This window comes from Callithrix jacchus, chromosome 7 (genome assembly GCF_049354715.1).
Source record: "Callithrix jacchus isolate 240 chromosome 7, calJac240_pri, whole genome shotgun sequence".
NCBI classification, from domain to species: Eukaryota; Metazoa; Chordata; class Mammalia; order Primates; family Cebidae; genus Callithrix; species Callithrix jacchus.
In genome coordinates this window covers 10,564,790-10,579,995 of record NC_133508.1, presented here as the reverse complement: position 1 = coordinate 10,579,995, position 15,206 = coordinate 10,564,790, and the positions used below count along the sequence as shown (strand labels likewise).

General features: G+C 44.3%; 1 long non-coding RNA gene across 1 annotated transcript; it reads right to left on the bottom strand.

The window, feature by feature from the left end:
• Nucleotides 1–1,046: 1,046 nt before the first annotated feature.
• On the bottom strand, nucleotides 1,047–10,801 carry LOC128932539 (uncharacterized). The gene is made up of 3 exons (XR_008482461.2): nucleotides 10,491–10,801; nucleotides 3,616–3,809; nucleotides 1,047–2,931 (listed from the first exon to the last, which is right to left on the bottom strand). It is a non-coding gene; the product is annotated as an uncharacterized LOC128932539 (long non-coding RNA).
• Between the last annotated feature and the right edge of the window lie 4,405 nt (nucleotides 10,802–15,206).

Below are 15,206 nucleotides of genomic sequence, written 5' to 3'. Positions count from 1 at the left end.
TGTTGTTTGCTCTCTCTATATATATATGTTTTAATCATTTGCTCTATATCTAATATTATTTTATATTAGTAATATATAATACATTAATTTAATATATATTATGATAGATAATATATTTAGTCTAATAAGCTATATATTAATATATATCTTATGTATATTTGTATGTGTATATCTAAATTAATATGTAGATAAAATATGTATGATGGAATATATATTACATTATGTTACACAACTAAAGATACTCAAAACCAAGACCCAAAAGCAGATCTGATGCCTTTTAAATATACAGTGTTAGATCTTAACTTCTAAATACACACCAACTACAGAAATGTCTCTTGGTTTTATTTTTAATTTGAAAATGTACACATATGTATTGATAGAGTAAACCTAACATGGAGTTTACTTTAAATAAAATGTTGTCATTCATCTGCACATAATTTCCTCTTTTTCCTCCTGTTTTATAGGCAGCCTTTCATTGTTCAGAGCCAGGTGAGCAGGGGCCAGTCAGCTGCAGGTTCTCTTCTGGTCTGTGGCCAGGTTCTGTTCATTTCACTTCTCATTAGCACTGTCCCCAGGGGAGAGCCAGGGGAGAGAGAGAGAGAGAGAGAGAGAGAGAGAGAGAGAGAGAGAGAGAGAGAGAGAGAGAGAGAGAGGAGGGAGGGAGGGAGGGAGGGAGGGAGGGAGGGAGGGAGGGAGAGAGAGAGAGAGAGAGAGAGAGAGAAGGAGGTACAGCTCAAATCAACTAATTTACTCCTCATTAGCAGCTCTGATGAATGATCTGATGGAGTGGGAAGCTGTAACTATTAATTTAGGTGAGATCTGAATGGTGTCTGTTGATTTTATTTCTCTGCGCTTTGCCTATGCCCTCTTAACAGAGCAAGAAGTGGCTTTAGGAAATCTCGTGTAATTTGTACCTTACTATCCTGGGATCTGTGATAAGGCAACAGTGCCCAATTGAAACTTACTTTCTCATGACTTAGAAAACAAAAAAAGGTTTGTCAAACCAAATAAGAATATAAGCAATTGTAAGAATATGTTCTCCATAATTAAAAACTTTAAGAAACAAAACCTTTATTCATAGATATACTGTCAACATGCTAAGCAAATTCATCACATTATTTTGTTAAGTAGAGACTGTGAAGGTCTTCCACCAGCTATCACGGCCCCTATGTACAATTACAAACTTTAGAAAGTTTGAAACCAATTTCTTTTTCTTAATTCATTTGGCATCTTGTTTAACCTTAAATTAATTACAGTCCTGTGCTGTGTAACATTTCTGTCCACTATGGACTACATAAATGACAGTGTCCCTTCAGATTATAGTGACATGGTTTTACTTTCCTATGTTTAAGTATATTTAGATACACAAATACCACTGCGTTACCACTGGCTACAGTGTTCGGTCCAGTGCATCCCATATAGGCTGATAGCCTGGGAGTAATAGGCCATACCCTGTAGCCTAGGTTGATGGTGGACTGCACCATCAAGATTGGTTAAATTCACTCTGTGATGCTCACATAATAATGAAACTGCCTGGCGATGCATTTCTCAGTGTGTATCCTTCTTGTCAATCGACTCGTTACTATAACGGCAAAACCTGACCTAAACCAAGATAAAGCTATTTAAAGACATTATCTCTCCTATCACGTGAATATTCATATTTTTCTCAGAGCAGATCTCCATATACAGCTAATTCTGTTTATTCTTGGTAATTCTGTTCAATAAAGTCTCTGTGAATACTGAATTGGTGAACAGTGAACTTTCGCTCCTAGGGGAAATACAAGGTTAGGTTCCTGAAAACCTCGGGTCTCAACATTTTCATCAAGAAATCAATGCATAGCCCCATTTTATGTGTGTTTCTGTTTGAAGACACCTCATTTAGTTCATGAACATTGAACTCACTGCCAGCAGTACTGGAATATGAGCCAGAGTGAAGCTTCTGTAACTCATGTATTTCTCCATAAGGCACATCATGGCCTCTGTGGTCAGAGACGCAGACAGGAGACAGCACATCTTCACTATCTCTGGGCCATCCTAAACAGGATCAGCATCAACAAAGCACAGAAATGCAGAATTTTAAAAATATGGCTCTTGCGGTTGGGTGTGGTGGCTCACACCTGTAATCCCAGCACTTTGGAAGGCCGAGGCGGGTGGATCATTTGAGGTCAGTAGTTTGAGACCAGCCTGACCAATATGGTGAAACCCCATCTCTACTAAAAACATAAAAATTAGCCAGGCGTGGTGGCAGGCACCTGTAATCCCAGCTACGTGGGAGGCTGATGCAGGAGAAACCCTTAAACCTGGAGGAGGAGGTTGCAGTGAGCTGAAATCTATTGTACTCCAGCCTGGGTGATAGAGCAAGGCTCCGTCTCAAAAAGTATATAAAATAATAATAATAAAAACCAAATAAATAAAAATCTAAAAAGTGCTCTTAATAGGTATTATAAAGGAAACCTGTTCACAGCACGAGATGAAACAAGAAGGCATAGGTCGCCTGGCTTAGCCTTGGCTGGGAATGCGAGCACAGCAGGTGGTGCACAATGTATTTTAGTTTTCTGATGCTCTGCGTATGTCTGTGAACAACTGTGAACATAATGTGAGTGTTAATTTTGTGGTTACAAATACATTTTATCAGGTAGGAAATTTAGAAATATCAAATCTGCAAATAATGAGGACCAACTGTATTTCATTCCTGAGCACTGCCCAGACACTTTCTATACAACTTGTTATAAAACACAGGCTCAGCGCTGCCTTTGTGAAGCCTGAAAGTTTAGAATTCTAAAACGTCCTTTGCTCCAAGGAATTCAGGTATGGGATTCAGCACTCTTCATGTCTTCAGAAATACAATAAAGGCTTCAAAACTGAGTTTCTGTGAGTCAGTATTAATCAACGTACTTATTCTACAGCTGTTATTTTGTATTCCAGATAAGCCTGTGGGAGAAATATCATTAATGGGTAATTTATTTTCAAATTATGTCATTTTTTCCCCATCAATTTGCTTGACAGCTGTATTCTGCTATTGTCAATAAGGTACCCCCATGAGATACAAATACACAACATCCCTCAGGTAAGAGGATATAGGGTGCCCACTAATTGTAAAGTGACCCCATGTCCCAGTGACATGAATATCCATATTCTGCTGTGACCCTGTAGCTGTGAAGGAGAACTCTGTGATGCTCATACTGATGAGGCTGCAGTGTCTGTGTGCATTACCTAGAACTCTAAACACGAAGCTCAGTTTCTCTAACTTACTCCTTAGCGTGCGCACCTGACTTTGTCGTGGAACGGGTAGCAGTTCAGGAGGAACTAAATGACTATGGGCATCGAGACTGTAGGGAGTTTTGGGAAGACTTAGCATGGCACATAAGGGCAGGCACGGGAACACTCCGCAGATGTGAGAGAAAGCAGGTGCATTGTCTTGGAAGATTTTGAAACCAATAACAAAATCGAAAAAAAGTTGGTCTGTTCTGTATTATCGCCATGTCATGCTGTCACTGCTAGAAATGAGTTATTTCTCCGTGGGGGGGAGAGCAGATCTTTCCTTGGTTTATGTTTGAAATGGCTACTACATAAAGCTTCCGACTGGGACATTTCCACTCCTTACCCTCTGCTTACCCACTGCAGACGCCAGAACCGTGGGTCCAGCCCCGATGTGTTGACCAGCTACAATCGCGGATCCAGGACTGAGGTCCACGCAGCCCAGAATGGCTCCAGCTCCCTCTAAGCATAGCTCCCACCTCCAGCCCTTGGGTCCTACGGACTCCTGGATTGAAAGGGTCAATTCCAAATGAACAGCAAGAGCACAATGACTGCAAAGAGGAGGACAAGAAAATGAGTGACCTCAGATCCCTCATTTTACCTGACTGCTTGTTTTGGATTTAAAACAATGAAAGAGCATAAATTTTGAGGTATTATTTCTGTTGGACAAATGCAAATTTTAGTTCAGATATGGAATATTATGCTAAATAAGAAAAATATATATAAAATTGAAATTAATCATTTTTTAATTATTATTTTACAAAACTAAAACCCAGAAATATACAACCTTAAATCAGTGCTATGATTTGTCTAAATTTTGCCTTTAGCAAAAATATTTTGGCTACCAAACAATCATTTATATTTAATAGTATTATATCAGACAGTTAACAAAATACTAAAGTCCAAGTTTAAATATATAATGTAATATATATTATATCATATTGTATTAGTTATTAGTATAACACAATGTTAGATATTGTATTATATCATACTGTATTAGTTATGTAATATAATATAATAGGTATTATGCATAAAATATCAAATGTTTGAAATGTAATATTTTTCTTAATTTTTTACTAGCATGATTTATATAGAGATATATGAATCTGAATTTTTAAAAAATTACTCTCAAAGTATTTTCTGGTCATTAATATTGTTTAATATTATGATAATTTGAAAATAATTTTGTCACATAGAGGGTAAGATATTAAAAGACGATCTGTTCCTCAGGTTTGTGTGCTAGGTACTGGTCTGCTAGAGAAGGTGGTAAAAAGATTTCTAGAAATGCTTTTTAATTAGAGCTTAGATTTTATTTTAGTTGATTAAGATATAATTCAGAAGGCAAGGGTTCCTAGGATGTACTTGCACGGCAGGGAGGACGGGGGGCAAGCTGCCTGCCTGAGAGTCCAGCTCTGAGGGTCCTAGAATGTACTCACAGGGCAGGGAGAACCATGGACAAGCTGCCTGCCTGAGAATCCAGCTGCATGGGTCCTGGAATGTACCAGTGGGGCAGGGAGGTTGGGGTGCAAGCTGCCTGCCTGAAACACTCAGTCCATCTCTGAGGCCCTGGTGGAGACCTGATGGGCAGCAAACCTGAGGTGCCAGTGCCTCGGTTGGCCAGGAAGGGTCTGTTTCACATCATGTGTGCTTACATTTGCGCCCATTTGTCTTCCTGTTAGAGTTCCCACAGATAACAACCTTCACGCAGTTCTGAACTACAGAACATAGAGGGAGGGCACTGCAGCTGTGCATCCTGCCTCTAGCTCACTGAGATGGAATTTCAGTTCTAAGTACAAGGTCGAGCCATACACGTTGCCATTTTTCTCAAAAACAGAGTAAGAGCAGCTTCATGCCATTCCACCTAAAAACTGCTTTAAACTTGGAAGAAGCCAAGTCTGCTTCCAAGGTCACCCAAACAGGGGTCCACCAGACATGGGATTGAACCATCGGCTCTAAAGCGGTGGTCCCCAACCTTTTTGGTACCAGGGACCAGTCCTGTGGAAGACAATTCTTTCTTGGAGCTTGTTTGGGGTGGGGGGTGGTTTCGGGATGGAGCTGTTTGCCTCAGGTCGTCAGTCATTAGATTTTCATAGGGAGCCTGTGACCTGGATGCTCACATGAGCCGTTCACAACAGCGTTTGTTCTCCTGTCAGAATCTAATGCTGCTGCTGGTCTGACAGGAGGTGGAGGGCAGGTGGTGAAGCCAGCAATGGGGAGCGGCTGTAAATGCAGGTGGAGCCTGGCTCACTGGCTTGCTGGCCTGCTGCTCACCCGCTATGTGACCTGCTTCTTACAGGCCACCGACTGGTGCCGGCGTGCAGTCGGGAGGTTGGGGAGCCCTGCTCTAAATATGGGCAGCTTCCAACACAGTCTTCTCCCAGCTGCGCTAAAACATTGCAATCAAATAAAATCCCAGGCCTCGTGTAACCTGGTGTCTCCCACCCAGATGCTGCCCCTGTAGAGACCTGGGGAAAGGGGGTTTCTGTGAGCCTGGGAGGCTCCTCTAGTACTTTTTCTGCCTCTGCCTAGAACACTGCTAAAGAAAATCAAATCGCCTAATCCCAAGCACCTGCAATCTTTCCATCTCACCCAGGATGAAAGAAGAGAGCACTGAGACACAGAGGAGACGCCGGAGGTGTTCAGGAAAGATCCTGTGAGGACACCGGGGAGGATGCTGCCTACAAGCCTCAGGGAGAGGCCTCGGGACAAGCTAAAGCTAACTTCCCCAAAGGAGTTTCTGTCCCACCTCCCTACACCCACTGACTCTTCCCAAGCTACCAACACAGTAAAATGACAACTCCATCTGTCCCAGTGCTCGGACCGCAACCTTGGAATCGCCATCAATTCTCTCTCTGCAAATCTTTAGAGAAAGGGTCCTGCTCTGTTGCTCAGGCTGGATTGCAGTGGCGCAATCACGACTCATGGCAGCCTCCACCTCCTGGGCTCAAGCGATCTTCCTACCTCAGCCTCCCTAGTCGCTGGGACCACAGGTGTGTGCTAATTTTTGTACTTTTTGTAGAGACGGGGTTTCTCCATCCTGCCCAGGCTGGATTTCCTCTCTGATCCACACACCGCCCAGTGAGCAGCGGCCTCCTCCATCCTCTGTCTAAAAACATCAGTGTCTGCTGACCGGTCACCATGCCCCTCACAAGACTCCTGTTGAGCCCCCTGCTTCTTTCTTGTCCTCCTGACAACCGTGCTCCACAGGGAAAAAGGACGCTTTAAAGGAAAATTACACAAAGCTACTCTCCTACTTCCAACTTTCCCACAGCATAGCACTGCGCCCAGTAAAAAGCCCTGCTATCTACCCTGGGCCCCACAGCACCACCTGCTCCTAACGTCAACGTCAGCACCCGTGATTCTTCTTTTTGCATCAGACACGGTTCTTACACATCTCCTATTTATTCTTCCTCTGCAGCTTTTTCAGTAATGATTCCATCTGGCTGGAAAGCTCTCATCTCTGCGTAACTGACTGATTGTCATTCAAGTCTCCCCTTAAACGTCATTTTCCAGCAGGGGCCATTTCTGAATCACCAATCTCAAGAGCCCACAGTCACTTTCTAGCACACAGACTTCTGCGATCCACTGCTTATTCACTTGCATAATTACTTTTTGTCTGTCCTGCACACTGCAAATTAAATGTGTGGAGAGTAAGGATTGAGACCAGCTTGTTGGCCGCTGCACCTGCTGGGCTCAGAGTGATGCTGGGGGCCTGGGAACCCCTCGGTGATGGACGTTTGTCACTTGAGGGAACAGGGCCTTCTTACGTGGGATGAGATAGAAGGACAAATGGCAACTCCACGCTGACAATCCTCAAGGCACTCCCTCTACAATTTCATTATTTTTATATTCCTTAGCACTGTAGGTTATTCACACACAAGGAATACTCACTGTGATGTGCCTTCAATCTTCAAGAGCCTAAACTATCACAGGACAAGTGGCAGACCTTCCTTTTGCAGACATCCTGTCATTCACTTACTGCTCCACTTCAAAACATGGCTAAACATCCAAGTTTAACACAACTCAGCTCTGCACAGACATTTGCAGGGGCTGGTCTGTGTCCTTGCTGGGAATCAGAATGTCGATCGGATGCGGTAAGTATAGAACAGGAGGCAGAGACTGAGTTACACAAAAGGTTCTTACACGCTGTAGAAAAACGCACTACATCCAAATGCAATAATTTTTTCCAGTCCTAAGCATTGGACCTTGCTCGGAGAACAATTTCAGCCTCTACAGCATAGTTTCAGCATCATCTACAAGACAGATTTCACTTCAAACACAGAGGAGAGCTGCCAAGTACGGGGCCTGGCGCCCAGCCTGCCCATATGAATCCAAGTGATGTTGGGTGTGACAAAGCTTGCTGAGGTCAGCCTATACTCAAGACAAATTAGTGGAACACTCACAGCCCATCACGTCAGCAAGAATAAGAGCACAGCAAGTGGAAAACTGGCCTGAAACCCTCATCTCATTTCAATCTTTGAGTAAAAGACCTGGGATAGATAGACGAGTTGATTTAGAATAATTAACAATTTCACTGGATTGCTGGTAGCCCAGCCTCCAGAGAAGACATTCATTTAATAGGTTTTCCTCCTTAAAGGCATTTGAAAATGTAAAAACTATGGAAGAGAAGTAAATAAACATATTTTTAAAGTACTCCTTCCAATCGAGATCATCCTGGCCAACATGGTGAAACCCCATCTCTACTAAAATACAAAAAACTAGCCAGGTGTGGTAGCAGGTGCCTTGTAGTTTCAGCTACGTGGGAGTCTGAGGCAGGGGAATCGCTTGAACCAGGGAGGTGGAGATTGCAGTGAGCCAAGATCGCACCACTGCACTCCAGCCTGGCAACAGAGTGAGACTCCGTCTCAAAAAATTAATCAATTAATTAATTAATTTGAAAATATTACAGTACTCCTTCCAAGTTTTACTTAACCCAAAGCATAGATTTTGGGGGAAATTTTGCATGGTCATACTTAAAGCATGTTTTGTGTATCACTTTGTCTCTTTCTACATAATATGATGGCACAGGCATCTCCGTGTTATTTTAACATGGAATAACCTAGCACTAACAGGCAGTTACTGTGGAGACGGGGTATAAATTAATGTCATGGCTTCATTACATGTCATCAAGTTTCTTTTTGGGTTGAGTTAAAAAGTTACTTTCTTTTTCTTTGATTCTTCCTTGGGTATTAATGGTTATTAATATTTCGTGGGTGAGTTACCGAGAATGACATGGATAGAGATGAGTCTGTGTGGGTCCATCTATCTATATCTAGCTCTGAATACACATGACAGCACTCAACACAAAGCTGTGAAAAGTCGAAGGTTTAAGAAAGAGATATAAACTTCAGATGTGGGGTATACATAAGAAAATCCCACCAAATCCCAGCCTTCATCAGATAACTCCTGACAGGGTCTAGACAGCTGGAATTTCCCAACAGTACTGCTATCCCAGCAGACTCGTACCCATTCCTTGCCAAACTACTTCCACCTTTGTCCTATCAGACTGTCCATTAGCACGGTGGTACTACTGGTCACCCGGTCACCTAGATCCCAGACCTAGCCAGCACTCCTCACGGGAGCCAGACACGGCCCGGCTGGCTTCTCCTCTTTTCAATGCCACAGCATCATGGCACTTTGCTACAGATAAGGCTGCTCCTTCAGCAAAGCTGTGATCAAAACTAGAAGTGCCTACCTGGCAGATGGGTAATCAAGGTTATGGGATTTGTCCCAACCTAGAGGCAAAGCTATAGAAAGAATGTGGTCAGCCAGTCATCACGGTGGTGTGTGTGTGTTCAACCCTCACCAAAGGCAGGCAGCCCAAATCCATGCCAGCCTCTCTCTTTCTCCATCGCTGCAATTCTCCAGCGAAGCCAGGCCAGGCCTCCACAGATCTCTGGATGCTGTGATCATTCCTGCTCGCTTGTACACGCACGCAAGTGCGAACACACACACATTTCACACATCTCTGCACACACCACAAACATGCATACGCACTTCACATATCTCTGTACATTGTGCTCATTCCTGCACATACCACACACACAGACACACACACAGCACACACACCAGACACACAGACACACACACACACCACACACAAACACACACACATCACACACACAAACACACACACAGACACACACCACACACACACCACACACATCACAGACACACACACACACACCACACACACACACACCCCCACTATACACACACAGAGGAATCCCTGCGCTTCTTCCTCTCCCGGCACTGCCCATCTGTTCAGTTCTACCTGGAGGACCTGCTCCGGAAGCCCAGCTCTGCTCTGTGGCCTGCCCTGCTTCCTCTCTGAGTTTATAAACCTCCCACCATCCATCTCCTTCATTTGAGCAGTTAATAATACATTTTGAATTCTTCCCTAAGCTGCCCCATATGTTTGGTTGCTGCAGCTGGGCTGCAATCTCCTGAAATCAGAGACCCTGCTTTGCATCACATTTGTGTCTCATAGACCTTGGCTTGAACACAGGGTGATGAGCAGAGATTCATCTCCCCACATGTACACGTGGCTGTGGTCAGGCATTTTCCCACTGCCGAAGACCTGGTCTAGGGATCAGGGAGGGAGCATGCTTTCTTTCCTCCCTTTTCCCAGAGGAAGACCCTCTGTAAGACGAGCTCTTCTGGGTCCACTGGTCTTTGTCCTCCCTGGGTCATCTGGCTGGCAGGTCTAGATCTGGAAGAGGTTGACAGAATCAGCTCTGGCTTTCTCTAACTGTGGGAGCCGCTGCCTGCAGGAGGCACCTGTGTAGCACTGCCTCTCTATGCAGTGATTCTCAGAGGCCAACCCCGCAGGGCAGTTGGGCACCGCAGCCAGTGTACTGTGATTTTGCAAGCAAGTCTTTTTAATTTGGAGGTGAAATAAGAAGACACTCACTTGGCCAACAAGCCACATTTTCCCATAGTTTTACCCACATAAAAATGATATTTTGCTCTGTATCTTCCCAACTCTGTCTGCCTCTTAAGTGTTTCTTAAATGTGGTTAGAGAAAGGAGGGCTGTGGTTAACTGGAGCCTTCAGACAGACGGTGAGACAGCAGCCCTGGCAGCCCGGCTCACCTCTCCTGGCCACGTCCCTGTTCTGTCACCCGCAGTCCTGAAGGCCACTGGCTGGGACACCACCCACGCCCAGCCTCACTTCCTGCAGGGAACAGGAACTGAAGTTGTCTGCGGCTGCCCCCCGAAATATGAACACACCTTGGGAAAGCCTTGGCAGCTCTTGGAGTGCTCAGGCAGGAAGTTTCTCCTGAAGCTAGGAAGTCGGGGTTCTTCGGCCATCACAGCTTCCCTTGTTCTTGAAAGACTCCCACAGGCCAGCGAGCGGTGCTCTCCTCCAAGCTCTCTGGTCCCTGCTCCCAGCAACCAGGCATCTCATGCCAGGGAATTCTCCAGGCAACACAATCCATTTCACCAGTGAGCTCCAGCGTCCTGGGTTGGGGGTGACTTGAAAACTGCATCTCGCAGCAGCCTGACCCTGCCTGCTCAACACCCTGCCCCACTGGGCACTTAAGCCTCAGGGGACAGGGGACAAAATGTAAAGGAAAACCAATGCGCAAGAACGGAAACCCTGACATCACCAAGTCCAGGAAAAGCTCATTCATATCTACATTTCCCCTAAATTAGCACCGAGCTTTTCCTTATTCTAGAGAAGACATCCTAGAAACATCTCCAAGAATAGGGGTGACTATTTTAAAGAAAAGCAAGCAGGAAACTTAAAATGATTACATTTAACATTGGAAGCTGGTTGCAATTCTCATTGCTTAAGAATTTCCCCTACATATTCTGTCTAAATAAAGCACACACTGTGCAGTCAACCATTCCAAGTAGGAGGAGCACTTAGGGTTTCTCATTTTAACATTTTCTAAACATGTTAAATTTCTGGCTGGTAAATATCCTACATTTTTTTGTATGTCCCAAAACAGTTTGCATAATCCATCTTTTTAAAATGTTGTAAATATGCATTTACATGATAAAGTGCGATGAGACTCTAGTGTCAACTCATGCATTTCTCAAGTCTTCTTTAACAAAAAAAAAAGGCACAAGAAAAACAAAGGGAATTTATATAATTTTCACTTCCCATTCATGCATTTTAACTTAATCAACATATTTATTCTGAAATATAATCAGCAGATACCATGCAAAAACTCCCCACAATCATCCATGAAACAAAAATAAATAAATATGGTTGATTTGAACTCTTCAATTATGTCCTCAATTTGGTAACAGAAAGCTTTTATGAGGAAAGCCCTTGTCCCTTTGTTAAAGAAGAACATATCCAAAAGCTTTATATGATTGGCGTTTAATGCCATTATTATTTATATTTAAGTAGTTATTATTGGTATCACAACGAGAGTAGGAGAGATTAATGAGTAGCAAATAAGCAAAGACAGACTAAGCGAGCAACTCATCGCTGCTATTGCTCACAATTGGAGCTACTGCATTTCCAGATGGAGAAGAGGAAGGCTGAAGAGGTAAAAATGAGAGTGGAAAACACCCTGGTTTCCACTTGGAAATTACTGCTTTCTCTGATGTGAAGTCTAATTGAATATTCAACAAGCATGAGCCCTCACTTAGCCCAAGAGGGAAGGCAGGCTCATGGACTCAAGCAAGGCCGGGTGGCTGCCTTCTCCCTGTCACTAGAATTCTTGGGGCAGAGAAACAGAGAAGGACAATTAGTCGTGGTTCCTTTGAAGTCCACTTCATTGCTCATTGTCCTGCATCCTGAGGTCCATTGACTTCAAGTTCATTGACTCCTGGAGGAGCCCATCCCAGCTGCTGCAGCATCACACCTGACCTCCCACCATGTTTTCCATCCCCAATTCCTCCCCGCTGATCCCCTTTTGCTCAAGTTACCCAGAGGTGGACTCTGGAATTTTCAACCAGCAAACCTCAGCTGAGCTCTCCCAGCTCCTCCGCAGCCCCTGTCGTATTGGACGTGACTGCTTTGACTGGCACCAGTTCAGTGGTGTCTGCCTCCACTGTCCTTCCCATGCCCTGTGATTAGGGTGATCACACACCCCAGTGTACCTGGATACACCTGCTGTCCCCGGGTACGGTTTCTGCCTCAAAAGCATCTCGGGTTTGACAGTGACCTTCTCTATATTCCCTGCATGTGCAGAAGCCAGCTGAGTCCTTTCAACAACTGTTGGGTCCCCGTGGCTGAGTTATCTTGGCCACAGGAAGGCAATGCAGTGAGGTGTGAACGGGATTAAAGCCCTGCATTCATTTAGTCACTACATGATGACCTGGCTGCTCTGGATGGTGCCCATGCTGCTTCCATGTGCCAGGTGACCTTCTAGATCCTGGAAATGCAAAGACAGATGAGTCACATGTTTTCTTTACCCCCCAGGAGCTCGGGATCCAGTGGTGGTGTAAACAGATGGCAGCATGACGTAAGTGCTATGGAGGAGCCAGGATGGACTACGTGGGAATGCTGTGCACAAGAGACAGATGGAAAAGAGGGGTGGGATCAGGATGATGGGGAGAGTTCTTAGAGGAGGTGGCTTCATAAATGAGTCAGATTGTGCAAATGGCCCTGGGTCAGCAGGGAAGAGTCAGCAGCGGACTTTACAATGCTGGGGATATTGCTCTTGTCCTTCAGCCTCTGGACGATAACATGAAGGAAGCAACTGCCCGGGTCTGCTCTATGTCTTCATAGAACAAGCAACAGATGAAGTCCATGTTTTACCATGGCGAAGGGAATCCTGTCTGGTGATGGATAAGTGGAAGAAAAATAAGAGTCAGTGTCAAAAAGAGGTTGGAAAGGCAGAGGTGCTTCCAAGACACTGCTGGGCATCACAGAACCCTAGCAACGAGCTCTGTGCCCCCAGCTTCCTGCCTAGTCTGCTTCAACATGTGATGGAGGGCAGAATCCTCTTTTCCAGAGAGAAAACAAGAATAAAAGAATTGAACAAAACACAGTCGAACATGAAATCAACTATACAAATTGCAAGACATAAGTCGTAGTTTCATTTGTTCTGAAACTGTAAAACCCACAGGTCTTATCAATAGAGAATTATTATAAACTGTTGTTAGATGATGGATCCCCCTGTGGAAAGGCGATTTGCTCTCACAAGGGACTATGCCTTCCTGAACAGCATCTCACTGTCTGCACATGCTCCCCTTCTGTTAGGAAGATTGCTGAGATATCACCTCCCGCTTCAGAGAAGATGGGTGTCTGTGCCCTAAATGACATTTTCTTCATTGACTAAAATTGAGCTATTTACTCCATTCTTGTTCGTTGCTTTTTAATCCAATATCCCATCATCGGGTAGATATTTTTTTGCAAGGAATAATAGCTACTATGTATTGATCACATACCTTGTGGCAGACAATACACGTGCATTGTCATCAATCTTAAGACGGTGCCATTATCAACATTTTACAGGGAGGGTCAGAGAGATGAGATGTGTTGGGCAGTGTTACAGGAGCGGAAAGTAAAGAATTTGGTTTTAAACCAGATCTGCCTGTCTCCAAAGTCATTGTTTTCCAACAAAATACAGGTGAATGTAGACACAGTGAAACAGAAAGCAGCTGAACTCAGAGCTCGCAGTTTTACCCATGTCTGTGGGTCAAGCAGAACAGAGGAACAGCCCCTTGTGTGAAGGCTTGTTATGCCTCATCATAATTAAAAAATTTTTAAGATGTCATCTAAATTTACAACACACCTGTGTTCATGACACAAGTGAGAATATTTCAAGATGAGTGGGCTCTCCACAAAAAACTTGACATTATATTTATGTGCTAATTTTTCCAAATAAATTATCATAAATGTGAGGCTTAGGATACATAGAGGAGTTGTGGCTGTAAGACAATCAATCTCTTGATTTAGCAAATAAATTGGATTTCTTCCCAGTCATCTAGATATTTAAGGTCAAGAAGATGAATTTTGCGTGGCGTCCTGATCATTACTAAATCCCGGCTTGTTCTCCTGTGATGCTGCTTTGTACTTAATTGGATCCGTGCATTTCCCCCTGAGACACAGAACACAAAGACAAGCGTTCCCATTCCCCAAATTATATGGTTTCATTATTTCCAGCTATGCACATCCTGGACGGCCTCCTACTGATTATTTTCCCAAATTTATTATCAGAAAGTACAGTTCTAAATAAAAACCCCGAAACCAAAAAATGTTGTCTTTATGAGTTGATCAGTTTTTGAAAGGAGGCTGTTTTACAAAAGTGATGTGCATTCATTACGACAATCCAAATAATATCAAAAAGAACCGAGGAGAAAATGCCGCCCCCCGCCCCCTCCACCACCAAAGCTGCAGACCGTGGTTGTTTGCCGGCCATCTCTCCTGTTAGGTCCGCAGATAAATAACCTTGTTCAGTCTCATGTGATGCTTCACAGAATGCCCACTTCCCACGCTGTGCACCATAGGCTCCTTTCTGCACAGCTGGGAAAAGCCGGAGAACTCTCTGCGGAGAATCCAGTCTGGGTTGAGGTGTTTTCTGCACTTGTGTCAGTGCGGATGAGAGTCGCCTTCTGTTCTTATTTCCTAAGACCCAAGCCTCTCCTTCACACACATGGCCTGTTCAGGCCCTTGGCGCCCAGGAATGGCCATGGACAATTTCTGTTGCTTGAACGAACATAAAAACTGCCCAATTGTCCCATCCAACTGAGGTTTATGGTTTCTTTTCAATGAACATAAAAATGGACCCTCCCAGTCTCAAAACTTGAGAAATGTAGATTTGTCTCACCCGAGTTTCTCTCTCAGGACACCAGCCATCAGGCCTCCCAGATAGCATCAAGGAGCTCAAACTCACCAGGTCACCACATCTGGACAATGAGAGGCCAGAGTCCTCCCCTGCCATGACTGCTACCCACCCTCCTGCTCCTGTTGATTGACTCCTCTTCCTTTCCCCTCCCTGACCCTGTTTCCCCCATTAGTCCATCTGGGAGATGGATTTG